The sequence below is a fragment of the Phacochoerus africanus genome, chromosome 7, assembly GCF_016906955.1.
Source record: "Phacochoerus africanus isolate WHEZ1 chromosome 7, ROS_Pafr_v1, whole genome shotgun sequence".
Lineage (NCBI taxonomy): Eukaryota > Metazoa > Chordata > Mammalia > Artiodactyla > Suidae > Phacochoerus > Phacochoerus africanus.
In genome coordinates, this window is record NC_062550.1 from 92,395,460 (window position 1) to 92,411,503 (window position 16,044).

The 16,044-nt window shown below is 45.0% G+C and overlaps 1 protein-coding gene across 4 annotated transcripts in view; it reads left to right on the plus strand.

The window, feature by feature from the left end:
• Nucleotides 1–16,044, plus strand: part of TMCC3 (transmembrane and coiled-coil domain family 3) — a 274,854-nt gene that overhangs the window by 229,949 nt on the left and 28,861 nt on the right. The window contains exon 1 of one of the 4 annotated variants that reach the window (XM_047788271.1): nt 2,448–2,682. The exons of the other annotated variants lie outside the window; for them this stretch is intronic. The gene's annotated coding sequence lies outside the window, so the exon portion shown is untranslated. Of the gene's footprint in view, nt 1–2,447; nt 2,683–16,044 lie in introns of those variants that run through there. 4 annotated transcript variants of the gene reach the window in all.

Here is a 16,044-nt window from a genome sequence, read left to right on the forward strand (position 1 = left end):
AATTGTAAAAGAAATTAATACTGGAAATTTAAGGGAATTTTTTGGGAGATATTTATGACCGAGACACAGAACATGAAGCAGGTATGCGGAGCTAGGCTGTCAGTGAAAGACTAGGAATATACGAAGCTACCAGGCAAAGATCAGGAAGCACCGAAGAGGTGATTGTGAATGTGTTTAGCAAGGAAGTTGGAGATGAAAGAAAATATCCGATGCCGAAGATATCTTTAGGCCAGAAAGGTAGCCATAAAAATGGGTGAGACAAGTTGGAGCCCAAATTTGAAGGCATAACTCGGAGACACATGAGCAAGCTTGACTATGTGGAGGTGAAATCTGTATGCCTTGGTGGTCAGTCAGATTTTTAAATCTTACGGTAGTTTTAAAATGAGCATTTTAGGAATTACAAATAGAAAAAAAGCAAAATGAGCCTAACAAAGTATGTATTTCTTTTATACAGAGCACACGATCGATTTAACATTTGGTTTAAGGCAAGATCCATTTGCTGGAATTTATTATTTAACATTTAGTTTAAGACCTTTGCTCGAAGTGAGCCAGAGGATAGAGGCTCTGTAAATACTAGCTTCGGTAGACACGCTTCCTCTTAAGTACTACAGTATAGTTTTGTGCAAAGAATAAAGTGCTGTTCCTTTGATGAGGCTTTATTAGACCAACAAAATGTTCTTTCTTTTCCAACCCCCCTTTGCCCTTTTCTCCCCATCACACCCCCCGCCAACACAGAGTTAAATCACATGACCGCATAAACCACATAACCATTTTGAGATCTTGGCATTCGTTATTTAATGTCAAGAGCAGGCACCCCCTGGTCCCTTCGAGTCATTCTGGCCTGAAAATATGACTTTCCGCAGTTCAAATATTTGAGAATCTCTTCGTACGAGGAAGGTCAGAAGGGACTCAAAGACGAGTGACTGGCAGCAAGAAAGATTGGAATCTCTTGCAGAGGTTAGTCCTCAAAATATTACAATAAAAAGCAGTATAGGATCATGAAAGGGCAAGAGAAAAAAAAATGTTTAATATTTGTGTCTGGCCTGACATCAGGTTCTTGACTGATCTCATTAAATTCCAGGAGGAATTTCCTCAGATGAGACTGGAGTCTCAAAAAGGTTAATTTCCTTGACAGAGGTCATACAGCTGCTGAGTAGCAGAGCAGGGATTTGATGAGGTCTGCCTGACCCCGAAGTCCAAGCATCTTCCCAGGGCGCTGTCACCAGTGGACACCTGTTCTGCAGCTTCAGCCCCGTCTCTCTTTGAGCTCCCCTCTGGACACCCGTTCTCACCTGTCCCACAGGAACCTCGAATTCGTTCTGTCTGCTGCTGAATATACCTCTGCTACCCCAGATCTCCTCCTCCTCCTGCCTCTTCTCAGTTGCCCGTCTCATGAATGATCTTTGGGCCAGAAGGAGTGAAAACAAAGGGTTTTCCTTGACTCCCCCTGTTCAACCCCACGTGTCCTTTTGATGCTGCCTCCTTTGTTATTCCTCAGACGCTGTCCTCTCCGTCCCCACGGCCACCCTGCATCCAGCCCCCAGCAGCTCTCGCCTTAGATCACGACAGCAGGCTCAGGACCCGTTCTAGTCTGCCTCTCTGCAGAAGTATGGAATGTGTGGAGATGCATTTTCCCTCCTGCTTTTTCAGAGGGACTTGTCTGACACAGGGATCTGGTTATCCTAATCCCTTTAGCGGCTGCCACCTGTCTGTAAGATGAAATCTAAACACCTTAGCCTGATTTAGCTGGGGCTCTCAAGGTCTGATTCCTGTCTGCTGACCCAGTTCTTCTCCTGCCCTCTTTGCCATGCACGGTGCCCTCCCCGACTTTGCTGTCTGGCTGAATCATTCAGAGCTCCCTTCCCAAAGCATCTTCTGACTGACAGGTGTCTGTCGTCCGGCCTTATCCCGGCCTCTCCTCCTCCCTCTCCCTTGGCTGCCCCTCCCAAGGGCTGTCTTATAGCACCCCTGGCCCTCATCAGCGACTGTCATTGTTTTCCTTGCCACTAGCCTGCGGGGGGTGCTCCTTTGCATGTCCAGCACGCCTCGCTGCGCCTGACACTCGAAGGCACCAGCGAGCATCTGTCTCATGAATGAAGCAACAGAGGAAAGCGTCTCCTGATTCCACTCCTTGCCCTTCCCCACGTGCCTCGGACCATGTACTGCTCGTCCTGCCTTCATTCGTGTTGGGGCTTCCTGGGATCAGATCATTGCTTTGCACTGGCTCTGCTCGACCAGCGTTTGTTCAATCAGGCCCATTTCCTCAGCAGTAAGCCGGGAGGAGCAGGCCAAGCATCCCTTAAGGCCCTTTCGCGCCCCTGGAGTTGTGTGATGACAGGGCTGGTTCGAGTCTGCCTCTCCGCAGAAGTGTGGCTTGTGTAGCTTTTTCTCCTGGTAGCACAGAGCACCCTTTCGTCAGCACTGGGCTGAAAACAAGGTGTTATTGCTGGCCGTGGGATTGGTTTTCAGGGCAGGGCGGGGAGTTTCTCTGAGACAGACCTGGGAATACCCAGAGATACGTGAGCAGTGTCTCCAAAGTCCAGGCTGAGTCAGCCGCCGGAGCTGTTGGCAGGAGCAGTTAGAGCAGCCGGGCTGCCTGCTTCCGACTCCAGTGCCTCTCGGGAGGCAGGGTGAGCTGGTCGCCGATCCCGGGCTGCTCACCGATTTGTCCTGTGGCCTTTGGTAAGTCTCTTCTCCGGGTTCCCGGTTCCACCAGGCTGTGTCGGTGTGTGTTGTAGAAAAATGTGGTAGTTCCTAGCCTGTGACATACTCGAAAGAGATACAAGTAATTTGGGGGCTTTTAATAGCTGTCTACGCTTGCCCAAGTCCTTCTGTAATTTCTCAGTGGGTTTCCAGTTGCTTACACTTCTCAAGCTCCTAGTTAACACCACACTCCTAATCGTTGGGTCCTTTAAACCCGCAAATCCAAGACGTGTAATCTGAGGTGATCAAATACCTGGGTGAGAGTGTGCCGGCTGCCGCTTGGCAAAGGGCGGGTTCTCCTCCCACTTCCCTGTCAGTTGCAAAGTAAGCCTGAGTCTAACCGGACTGAGCTGGAATCTGACTTTGTACTTTAACATCTGGTCTTTGGACAAGTGGGCATCCCTTCTTGGAAACTTTAGACTCCATGAAGCCGACTGCGGGACAGGTGTGGGGTGGTGGCCGGAGGTTGGGAGGGAAAGTGTGGCCTGTGCAGCTGAATCAAGGCTCCACCAACCATCCTCGGCCACTCCACGGGGTGGGGGGGGGGGTGTGTGGATGCCGGGCCCTCTGTGGGGTAGAGAAGGTTCCATTTCACCCGAGCTCTGCCCGTGAGACTGCTTGATCTCACGGGAAATCTGCATTCAGTTTGTGGCTGCGTGTGCACATCTGCGTCGCGGAAGACTTTGGGATATTGTTACTAGATAGATATAATCTATCCTTTCTTAGACATCAAAGTATGTGAGCATATTCAGGTCATTTTTGCCCAGTTGGTTCTGTATCAAAATTTATCTAGAATGTCACAAAGGCAGGCTTATTTTTGGTAATAATCCTAAGCCTTTAGAAACTAAGACGCTTGGGGAGGATGGCGAGGGGCGTAGAGAGTTGGAGGATCATTTGATCCTTTGCATCTTGGACATTAAACTTTTGTTGTTAAAAAAAAAAAATGGGATGGGAGTTCCCTGGTGGCTCAGTGGGTTAAGGATCCAGCATTGCCATGTGTGTGGCATGGGTTCGATCCCTGGCCTGGGAAATTCTGCATGCCACGGATGCAGCCAAAAAAAAAAAAAAAATTGGAGGACCACTTGTTGTAACAGCAGAGTATGTTTATAGCCCCACCGCATCATAAGTGTGATGGTTTACAAGGATTGCTGTGCATGGCTTCAGTTGGAACGAAAGGGGGAAATTGCCTCTCAAATTGTTAGAGTACAGTTCACGAAACAACTGTAGCTGCCTTCTCTTTGAGGCTATGCAAAAGGGTTTGTAGGAGGAGTTCCCATTGTGGCTCAGCAGGTTAAAAACCTGACTGGTGTCCGTGAGGATGCGGGTTCGGTCCGTGGCCTCATCCGGTGGGTTGGGGATCTGGTGTTGCTGCAGGTTGGTCAGATCCAGTGTTGCTGGCCATTAAAAAAAAAAAAGGGAAAAAGGGAAAAAAAAAGGTTCACTGAGGGTTTGGAATGGAAATGCTGTAAACATTTGGTTGTGATGATTGTTGTACACCTATAAATGTAATAAAATTCATTAAGTAATTAAAAAAAAAAAAAAAAAGGGTCGTAGGAATGGGTCTCTCCTCGCCAGCCACTGGTTGACAGGCTCTTCGGGTGAAACCAAACAACACAATGTTGGCCAGCCTCTCCAGGCTCTTCCTCCTCTCCTCCTCCAGCCACTGAGGCTTTGTGTGGTTGCTTTAAGAGCAAACATGAGTTGTTTGCAGGCTGCCTGGTGGTTAACTTGTAGCCTGGGGGAAATTTGGGGTTCTCTCCTGACTGCATTCTTTACTCTCCAGGGTGAAGGATAATGAATGACCCGGGAGGCTAAGTCAGGACCTATTGCAGGGGGGCCCCCTGAGGGCCTTTGAAGCCAGGTCACAGTTTTAGTAGGGCCTTAAATTTATGTTTTATCATTATCACCCGAAGAGTTAAGTAGAAACCCAGAGATAGAGCAATATGGTTAAAAGAGCATGTTATTCACCATGTAATTTAAACATACACACGTGAACACATTTAGTGTATAATTTATTCCATAGTTTTCATTTTAAATATTTGTCAGTTGTAAAATATTACACGAAGAATATATTCCATTAAAAGAAAACAACAACAGGAAATACCCTGCACCTAAAACCCAGGGCAGGAAGTCGAACTTGACCCTCCGACCTTTTCCCTGATTCCGAATCCCTCCATCACAAGCCTCCTCGCCCAGGAGGTGGGTGCTGTCCCAAGGCTTGTGTGAACAGTTCGTGCCCTTGGTTTTTTCTCTACCATTTTCCTGCCTGTGTATTTATAGCCAAACAAGAGTTTGCCTGCATTTTCCTTTATAGAGTGGTATTCATACTGCATATGTCCTTAAACTTGCCGCTTGTAAAATTTATCCATTTTTAACTCTGTTATGGTCCATTTCATTCCCCTGTATACATGCACATAATGTATGTGTATTCATTCCCTTGCCTGAGGCACTTTGGGTTCTTTCTGAGTGGTTGTGGCTGTTGTTTACTGTGGCAGATGTTGCTGCTGGGAATATTTGAGATGCACTCTCCTAACATGGGCATTTGTTCCTAGGACTGGAATTTCTGGGTCTCTAGATCATGTGTATGTTCAAATGTCAAACAGCTTTTAATGTTTTAAGAATTCATTAAATGTAAACATTTCAAATATATCTTAGAATCCAGTGCCCTCGCTTCATTTAAAAATAAATTTTAGGGAGTTCCCTTCGTGGCGCAGTGGTTAACGAATCCGACTAGGAACAATGAGGTTGTGGGTTCGATCCCTGCCCTTGGCCAGTGGGTTAACGATCCGGCGTTGCAGTGAGCTGTGGTGTAGGTCACAGACGCGGCTCGGATCCCGCGTTGCTGTGGCTCTGGCGTAGGCTGGTGGCTACAGCTCCGATTCGACCCCTAGCCTGGGAACCTCCATATGCCGTGAGAGCGGCCCACGAAATAGCAAAAAGCCAAAAAAAAATAAAAAATAAAAAATAATAATAAAATAAATAAATAAATAAATAAATTTTAGGAGTTCCCGTCGTGGCTCAGTGGTTAAGGAATCTGACTAGCATCCATGAGGCCGCAGGTTTGATCCCTGGCCTTGCTCAGTGGGTTAAGGATCCGGCGTTGCCATGAGCTGTGCTGTAGGTCACAGATGCAGCTCGGATCCTGCGTTGCTGTGGCTGTGGTGTGGGGCCAGCGGCTACCGCTCCGATTCAACCCCTAGCCTGGGAACCTCTCTATGCCTCAGATGCGGCCCTAAAAAAGCAAAAAATAAATAAGTCAACAAATTAATTAATTAATTCTAGAACCATCCAAAAATTTTAATGAAAGTAGTCCTGCCCTATTTTGGCTCCTAAGCAACTTTAAGCTTAAGGAGATAGCTTTAATGTTTTTAGTGGTTATTACAGAAGCTGTTTTTGAAAGGAAAAAGCTACCCTGAGAACCTGAGAATCACAAGTAGAACAACCCTTGGGAGTCACATGAGCCCCTTGCAGACCAGTACTGGGTGGCCTCTGTGAGTCTCTTAGCCGCCGTGGTTGGGTTGAATACGTAGGGTTGGCCCTCCGGATCCTTGGCGTGCGAAACTTGTGGATACTGTATTCATTGTTCTACACCATTTCACACGTGGCACTTGAGCGTTTGTGGACTTTGGTGCCCTTGGGGGCTCCTGGAACCATCCCTCAGGATGCCAGGGACGTACATACCTGTCACCCACTGCTACCGTGTGCATCTGTGGCCTCCTCAGTCAAAACCCTGTACGGGAGGCATCATTGCCCACACAGGTAGATTCAACGCTGCGAGCATTAGGACACCGACTTCTCAATGGAAATGTGTCAGGAGGATTGGGCCCTTGAAGAGATGGTATTTTGTGAAGTTGTGTAAAAGTGATGTAACATTAGTATACATTACGTTTATGGGATTTTTATTTGAAAAGTTATAATGATGACTTGGTAATTCCAGCTTAGTTCTAGAACTTTATTTATTTTTTAAGAACTGCCTTTTAAGATGTCTTACTTCCTGGGGATATTAGACTTAAAAGCCCTCTTTTCAGTAGGGAATCTTTCCAAAAGGAATTGCATAAACTAAATCAAGTTAGTTTGAGTTGCAAAAATGCTTACTATACTGAATACTGAAGCTCGTTATTGTACTATCATTTGTAAAATCAGAGATCCTAAGAGGAAACAAAGCAGTGTCTTAAATGTGCTAATAAAATTTTGTTGGCATTTGAATATTAGTCTCTGCTTTGAGGATGTAGGCACTGGGGACTTTTTAAAAAAATATGAAAATAACAAGGTGGAAAAAACCAAACTATACCAAAAAAGAGAATATAAAACAAAAAAGTATTTCTGTCCCCAGATTCCCAATCTTATTCCCCAAAGATAATTACCATCCACAATTTCTAAGACAACCTTCTAGAAATTGCTGCACAAGTAGAGTACACTTGTATTACATTTACATAAGCGCCATCACTGCCCTTCTTTTAAAGCACACGTGAGCGTGTACTGTGCATATAACTCTGTATCTTTCTCCCTTAACAGTTTAGCTTGGATAGCTTCCCATGGTAGCCCATTCAGATGCACCTCTGTTTTGGTGGCTGCACTGTTTTTTACTGCACGAGTTTTTTAAAGTGGTTCTCCGATGACTGATGTCTAAGCTGATTCCGGAACTGGAAACAGAGAGTGGTGGTGACGGTGGTGCTGCAAGCCAGGCTGTCCTGGTAGAAGAAGCGATGATGAGGAAGAGAAAGGGTCATTTCTGTTCTTTAAATCGCTTCAATTTTTCTTCTTGCCTGTTTTCACGTTTTTGGAGAACTATGCGGAAGCTCAAAAGGACTGGTGCTTTTTCTGCTTGCCGTTCTTTCCTTCGATCATTGTGATGGTGGAAGAGTTTGTGATATTTAAGGATCTGAGGGAAAGGCGTGTCACAATTTATTGGCTGAAGAACTGCTGGATTGCAGTTCCATTCTTTCCTTTTGCTCACGCAGCAGCACCCTACGGTAACGGGGTATTATTTGCTACAACCTGATTAGCAAACCTTAAGATAATTCATCTGTTAGAATGTGAAAGAGTTTCATCATACAGAGCTTATCATGGCATTAATATTTTTGAAATAGCACATTGGTTGCCTATCCATACACCACTTCCCTTCTCTTTCTACCTGGCTGGCAGAGCCAGTACCCACAGTAGAGGTGAAAATATTAGGTACTGTTTCCACAGCCTCCCATGTGGCTGGTACCTGGACCTTTGACTCAGTCCTGGCCCAAGAGACCTAAGGAGAATTTCTGGAAAGTATTTCCCTTCCTAACAAAATAGGAAAGAAGCAGTATAATCACCTCTAGCCAGAAATTGTGTCCACGTGATTCTTGAAACTGCGGTAGCTCACTTGGTTCCCTGAGAGAACACCCAAGTGTCCTGAAGAGAGTGTGACGAAGAAGAGAGTGTGGTAGTGGAGAGAGCAGGGATCTTTAAGAACGGTTTTAAGCCACCAAATTAGCCCTGTCCCACTGGTCTTCTTAGACTGTAATATCATAAGTGCTCCTATTATTGAACTTCTTTTACTTGGTTATTGAAATTATCCTAACCTGGTATGGAATTAAAAAAAAAATTATTATTATTTTTTCTTTTTAGGGCTGCACCTGCAGCAGATAGAAGTTCCCAGGCTAGGGGTACAATCAGAGGTGCAGCTGCCAGGCTCCGCCACAGCCACAGACACCGATCTGAGCTGTGTCTGTGACCTACACCACAGCTCACCACAACACCGGATCTTTAACCCACTGAGTAGGGCTTGGGATCGAACCCACATCTTCACGGGTATCAGTCGGGTTATTACCGCTGAACCACCATTGGGACTTCGTGATGTGGAGTCTTATCCACAGGAAATCCTATCAAAGTACAGAACAGCTCCGTTACTGACTTCTGAGTGCCTGCTGTGTTCACGAGGCAATGTGAGTCTGTGGGCCTGCGGAAAAAAAGGGAAGAAAAGAATAAGAAAGCTGATAATACGAGGCAGTAAAGGGTTTAGTGCAACCACAGGGCCTCAGAACAGCAGCAGGGGTTCTAAGGAAGCACTGATTTCTAGATCGGAGGTGATGCCTTTGTGTAGAAGAGGTTGAATCAGACGCTGAAGGAACCCCAAGGTTTTGGTAAGAAGAGAATTGGGGGTGGTATTCCAGGAAGTGTGAGGTTTTAGAAAGAACATAGGCTGTGGAATCAGACCTGAGCTCAAGCTTTGGCTCATCCCTCAGTAGTTTGTGACCTTGTCAGAGTCTTTGATTTCTTTGCTACTCAGCACGATAGGCTAAACACAACTTGTAGCATTGGCGTGGAGATTAGAGGCAGAATAGGTCAAGCGTCTGTCGTGCGGATGGGCACGTGGCAGGCGCCAAGGAGATGGGGGAGGGGGGGTGCGTGTAGTGGGGGGCCCTTGAGCAAGGGTGAGGCGAGTTAGGAGAAGTGATCTGGGCATGTTGTTCTCGATCGAGCCAGAGATCGTTTGGATCAAGCCATCTGGTCCGGGTGAGAGGATGTGTCTGCCCCTCCTCTATACAAGGCAGGTGACTGATGAGGACCTACCGCGTAGCGCAGTCTTCTCTAATAACCTGTGTGCGGAAGGAGCCTGGAAAGGACTGCGTATGTGTGTATGTAGAACTGACTCACTGCTGTATACCTGAAACTAACACAACAGTGTGAGTCAGCTCTACTCCAGTAACCTTTTTCCCTTTTTTTTTTTTTTTTTTTCTTTTGAGGGCTGCACTCTTGGCACATGGAAGATCCCAGGCTTGGGGTTGAATCAGAGCTACATCTGTCCGTCTGCGTCACAGCCACAGCAACGCAGAATCCGAGCCGCATCTGCGACCCACACCACAGCGCACGGCAACGCCGGATCCTCAACCCACTGAGCGAGGCCGGGGATGGAACCCGCAACCTCATGGTTCCTAGTCGGATTCATTTCCATTGTGCCACAATGGGAACTCCATGTTTATTTTATTTTATTTTTTTAAAGAGGGTGTGGGTACAAAGTCTGAAAAGAGGTTTGGGTCAAAACAGGGAGGACTTTGACTTTTGCTCCTTACGGAGTTTGGCCGCCCCGTGGCTGACCTGTGTTGCCTGTTGACAGGGGAAGCTTGGCCACAGTGAGATGAGGTCATTTCAGGGGTCCAGATATGCAGTATGGAGGCCTAAACCATGCAGGGTTCAGGTGTTGGCGAGAACAGCAAGAAAGAACGAGAGCCCTTAGTAAATAAAGTACGAAGCAAAAGGGAGGAAAGACTCAGCAGTGAGTCCCCCAAACTGAATGCCTGTCAGTCGTTCAGTGTGAAATTCAGAACAGACGTGTGTGCTTTCAGAAAATCATATCCTAGGTTGGGACAAGAACGTTTGGCAAGACTGATTGAAATTTTCATGAAAGATGTTATGGAAGTGGAAAATCAATGATAATGCCCAAATCTGCTTGTCATTTTAATTCTTGCCTAATTACGTCTGTCCCTTTCCCACTGTTCATATGTAAAGTTTAGTTACTTTGAAGGATACGCCCCTTAGTCAAGGAAATATACCCTTGCCTCTGATGAGATATGATTGAACACTTTGAGGCAGTCCTGTAACATGTAGTCACTAGCCATTGACTACATGTTCATCCAGGGTGAGACGCCCTTAAGCAACGTGTCTCTGACCCAGGGATTACGGTAATTGCAGATGTATGTACAGTTGCCTTACTAATAAAAAATCGGTTGAGGGAACCTCTGCGGTAATGAATGACATCCCAGACATCATCAAGGATAGAAACCCAAGAACCTTCAGCTCATCAAAGTCAGGGTGACGTTTCGTAATGTTCTCGGTGGGTGAATCTTGAACAGATGGTCCTCTGACATTGTGGAATGCCGGATGAGGTAGGTGAACTGAGTGGAATTGATTGGACTCTTAGTGTGCAGTTCGCAGCCCTTGGAGTTTTATTAAGTTTATCAACTTTCCCCATGTAAGGCAAAAGAAAACCCCATCATTCCTCTGTCTTAGGGAAGCAGACATCCGTGCAGCCTCTTAAGAAAGGCATTCTTCCATTTGGACATAGAGTTCCTGGGTTTTCCAATGGTAATTCTGCACAGGCAGTTCTGTAATAAGCTAGAAACAGGTGTCCTGTCTGAGAGTCCTGCCATCTCTTTGGGAAGTTAGGGCTCTAAGCCATTTGGCTACAGTTCCAGTAAAGAGATAAAAAGCATCTGTCGTCCAAACTTTCCCAGCCTATCTTTTATTCTTCACATGCTTCCCTCCCCTTTGCTAATCTCATTTGGATGTTTAGCTTTTTCTGACAGAATTTGAGTCATAGTAGTCCTACTGTGCTGCTTTCCTCCGCTCAGAACAATCTCAGATGATTTCTGTGACGATGGCCTAGAGGGGGAGAATATTACTGATCGGCAAAAGGCATACATTGGAGGACTTCTTATTTCAAGCCGTAAATAAAAGACAAAAGGAATTCCACACTTCAAGGAAGTCATTTTAATTCTTGCCTTTTCTTTCATTTTAGATAAAAATTTTGTCTTTTGTAATCTGGCACACCCTCTGATACAGCAACACCAGTGTGGGAGTTCCTGTTGTGGGTCAGCAGGTTACAAACCCGACTAGTATCCATGAGGATGCTGGTTCGACCCCTGGCTTCCCTCAGTGGGTTAAGTAGCCGGTGTTGCTGCCAGCTGTGGCTGTGGCATAGGTCAGGATGCAGCTGTGGCTGCAGCCCCAATTGGACCACTAGACTGGGAACTTCCATATACTACAAATGTGGCCCTAAAAAGCTAAATAAATAAATAATCAATCAATCAGTCAGTCAGTCACAGAGTGTTGTAATTAGTTTGTTGAGCATTTCAGGTCCCTTGAAAAGAGATGAGTAGAGATGGAATCACCAGTTATGTATTTCTGAGGCAAAATGCTTGATTTTCTGTCATGTCATGGATACTATTATTTTTTGGCGAGAATTCAGCCATCTATCCTTGATGATTTTTTTTAAACTGTAGATCTGGCTGCCTGATCCCTGCACCCGAGGCCCCTTCGGTGTTGGTACACAGCACGGTGTGGGTACTGGCACATAGCGAGGAAATCTCTCAAATGCAGCCATGAGTCCTCATGCGACTATGCGTAGCACATGAACCGCATTTGGAATCCTTGTGTCCGGTGTAGTCCTAGTTCGGTGTTTTTAAAAAATTAATAAGGGTCTAAGCAGCGTCTGTATATAAGGGGGGGGGGTTGTGGGTGGTTTCCCCCCCTACTCTTTTTATTATTTCAACTTTTCTATTTCTCAGTATTTTATTTTTATGATTAAAAAATTCCCCACCTACTTAAAAAACCGTGGCCTCCCCTTGGCTGCACGATACAGTGTCGTGTCTAGCATGGTTTTCTAGACCTTGCCACGGGCCGACTGCCTGTGTTCTTCAGAGTTTCATGCCCCCTCCCTGTAGAAATATCTTCCCTGTACCTCTTTTCTGACCCCAGCCTTCGATGAAGCCCTCACTCAAAATGACCCATTTTGTTGTGCTGAGTTCTGGACGCTCGAAGAAATTTTTCGTTTCCTAAATATTCTACTTTTCGCCTCTGTGGACACACCTGTGCTCCTTGCCCAGCTCTCTTGGCTGATTTTTGAGCCTCTTCTAAGTACAAGTCAAATACCGTCATCTTCGAAGGTGTCTCTGTGAAGCCATCCGATGACTTACCGCCACTTCTTTGTTTCCTAAAACTCGTTACATTTCTCTCCAGTTGCATAGTTCTCCCAGCCCCAGCAGCGGAGCTCCTAGGATAGAGTTTATCATATTCATTCCTCTGACTCCAGTGCTTTCGGCATACTGTCTGGATCACAAAAATGCCCAGGAAAACATTTTTGAAGTGGATGTTCTGTATCTTAGGGGGGCTGGTTTAGAACCTAAATTCATCAGTTCTGTTAACTGTCATAAAAACAGTTGGGTCTGAGTGAGTAAGCCCTAACTTGGTGTGCTTTTAGTTAAATCTAGCCTCTTAGAGAAACAGTGACTTTCTAAATAACTCTTAGGTAATGAACCAGGTCATTTGCAGTCTGCATCCATGTGGTATTGAGGGTTTTGCTGCATTTTGCAAAATGTGAGATTAAATGTCTTTGTGTCTAAATCCGATGTATTTAGTTATGCCGTAGATACCAGTGCCTTGCTAGCATACCATACAGGTTTCTACTCTTGTATTTCCTACATTTGTCCTTCTGTGTTCTGCTACAGAAAACAAATATTTATTAGATAGTGTCATGAAAACTTTAGCAACTTTAAACATGTTAAAGAGCTGACAAAATACCATGTGACTTGACACACCATCCAAATTAAGTTCTTTTCCTGTTGGATTTGAAGAATTCTGTGTGTTAATCAACGTGCATTTACTGAGGACCTGCAAGACTATAGGTGCTCTAAAGTAGTCATTTTGACAGCTCCTCTGTTTTCATTTTCTGTATATATATGTGTATATGTATACACATTTACGCTTTCGAGGATTAATTAGCAGGAATGTGAATGTACAGCTGGATGCTTTTTCCCTCCGTGTGCCCCTTATAACTGTCACCTGCATCAACAGTCTCAGCCCCCAGACTCCCTTGCGCCACCTTCTGGCAGATCATTCTCCCTACTCCTGCTTCCTCACTGTTCTGACCTCCTCTCCCTGGCATCCTAGACCACGTCCTTTTCTGTATGTGGTTTCGTTCATTAAGTATGACATTGTGAGATTCAGCTATGTTGTGTGCTAATAATTATTCATTCTTTTTACTTACGGTGTATTATTTTTAGCTACTTTTTGCTTAATTTCCCTTTTGGTGAGCAAGATGGCTACATGGAAGGGTAAATGGTCACTGTGTGTTGACTGGCATGTCGAGAGGGCTGCCAGCTCCATCAGACCCATCGTAACAGAATTGTCAAGAAGGAGAGCTGCAAAGGCTTAGGGGTGGCAGGGTTCCTTCACTTCGCTTTCTCAACGAGGAACTGAAGCATCAACCGGATCCCAGGCCCTGCATTGATCTAGTCCAGGTTTCTTCCTGAGGTCAAGATACCGTGTCACCATTTCAGCTTGATCATGCGAGCGATCCCAGGCAACAGGAAAGCAGGACTGCGAGTGGAGTCGTTTGGAAAAATCCATAATCAGTGAGATTTCCTATGTTGCCCCATAAATGGTGAGAATTTCAGTTATCGGGAAACTTCTTTCACTCATCTATAATACGTCCTTCTCTGTGTCAGTTGAATCAAGGCATCGCTGACTGTTGGAAAGTATTCTTTCATCAGAACCGATGCTTGGAGGAGACGGGAGGGGCGCATTTTAGCCTGTGCGCGTGTTTATTATGACAGGTTCCGTTTCAATGCATTGTCTTGAGCTTTTGCCCTTCCCAGATGTTGTTCTTTTAAAGCCTTGATGAAACCACAAAGATTATTCTTAGGGTGAGAAGTCCTGGAGCAAATTCAAATTCTATGATCCCCGCAAGTAAAAAACAAGTCCTTCATTTTATACCTTCCTGCTAAAGTAGTAGTGATTCGTAGCAAGTTCCATAGAAAGAATTTTTTTTCATAGAAAAGATTTCAAAGGAGAGATTAATAGACTCATAGTAATGGTAGATTGAATCCCTTATTGTCCTAATTGCCAGGAAGTAACCGCAGAAACATTCCTCAGTATGTTAGAGCCCCCTTAAATACAATCAGTAAGCATAGAAACAAGTGGCTTATCTTTTTCTTAATTAAAAAACACTTTTTTCAAACAGGATTAAAACTCCTTAGTTGGTTTTAAAGTATTTTGAGTGGATAGAAACTATCATTTTATATTTTTAGATGAAAAAAGCCTACTCACTGTGTTACACAGATTCAGGCATTAAACATGTCACATTTGCTTTGTGTCTGCAGGTACGTATGTAATCATTTTCAAAGTAAGTTACGTAGAGACACCAGGGTACGTTGTTTCTGATATGTTTCTAAAAACAAGAACTTTTTCTGTATAATAAAATTAACATACCTGGAGTTCTCATTGTGGCACAGCGTCTTGGGATCAGCGGTGTCTTGGGCACACTGAGATGCAGGTTCGATGCCCAGCCTGGTACAGTGGGTTAAGGATCCGGTGTTGCCACAGTTGGAGCATAGGGCACAACTGCAGCCCAGATCTGATCCCTGGCCTGAGAACTCCGTATGCCATGGGGTGGCCAAAAAAGAAAAAAAAAATTAACATACCTAGCAAAATTTAATTTCCTAATATTCAGATCTCTAAAAAAGGGGCCAACCATGTTTATTAAAATACAGTTGCATGTATTAAGATGAGTATTTCATAAAAGTTGTGTGTCACTTATGTGTGTGTCTGTATGCACACCTATATATGTAGTGGTACTTATGTATTTCTCACTGTGGGTGTCATTCAGAATTGGGAACACACTGCTTTATAGCACAGGGCAGATGGCTATAAATAAGTATTTGCTACCAGCAATACTGTTGTTCTGTGCTGAACATTGTATGGCATCTAAAAAGTATGGAGTTCTCATCATGGCACAGTGGAAACCAATCTGACTAGTATCCATGAGGATGCAGGTTCGATCCCTGGCCTCGCTCAGTGGGTTAAGGATCTGAAGTTGCGGGGGAGCTGTGGTGTAGGTCGCAGATGTGGCTCAGATGTGGCGTTGCTGTGGCTGTGGTGTAGGCCAGTGGCTCCAGCTCCGATTAGAACCCTAGCCTGGCAACCTCCATATGCTGCAGGCGCAGCCCTATAAAGACCAAAAACATAATAAATAAATAAAAGTGAACCTCATAGTCCCCTAAAAATCAAAGAAGGAAGATAAAAATGTATGGAGACCACTTACCAGTATAAATAAGAGCCAAAATGGATCAGGAAGGATAGGAAGTGACATGGGCCTCATGCAAGAGCGACAATGATGGTTTTGTTGTGGTTTAAAAAAAAAAAGTACAGAAATGTGTTCTGTGTACTATGGCTGGGCTCTGTCTGGTGGGTGGTTGGGAGAAAGGAGGAGGGATCGGAGAGTGGGAACGGGAAAAAGTACTCGGGTGCAGTACCAGCAGGAGGAAGAACCACTGTACATCTTGAGCAGCTCGTTGTCAGGTGATGAAAACAGAAGTTGAGAAAATCAGCGTAATGACTCTCTAGGGACTGGATTGAAGGAGTTCAGTGCAACCCGGTTAAACCATCGTCCTTTGTCCAGGTGAGGTCGGGAGTGAGGGGCTGGATTCAGCTAGATGGACTTGGACGTGGCAAGGAAGTGTCAATCTAGAGAGAAATTGCTAGACGAAGAAATAACAGAATTTGGTGGCAGTTCGAATAAGGGATGAAGGAAAGAGAACCTGGGTAAAAATTAGAGAATGAAGCCAGTGATAGATAACATTATGGAAT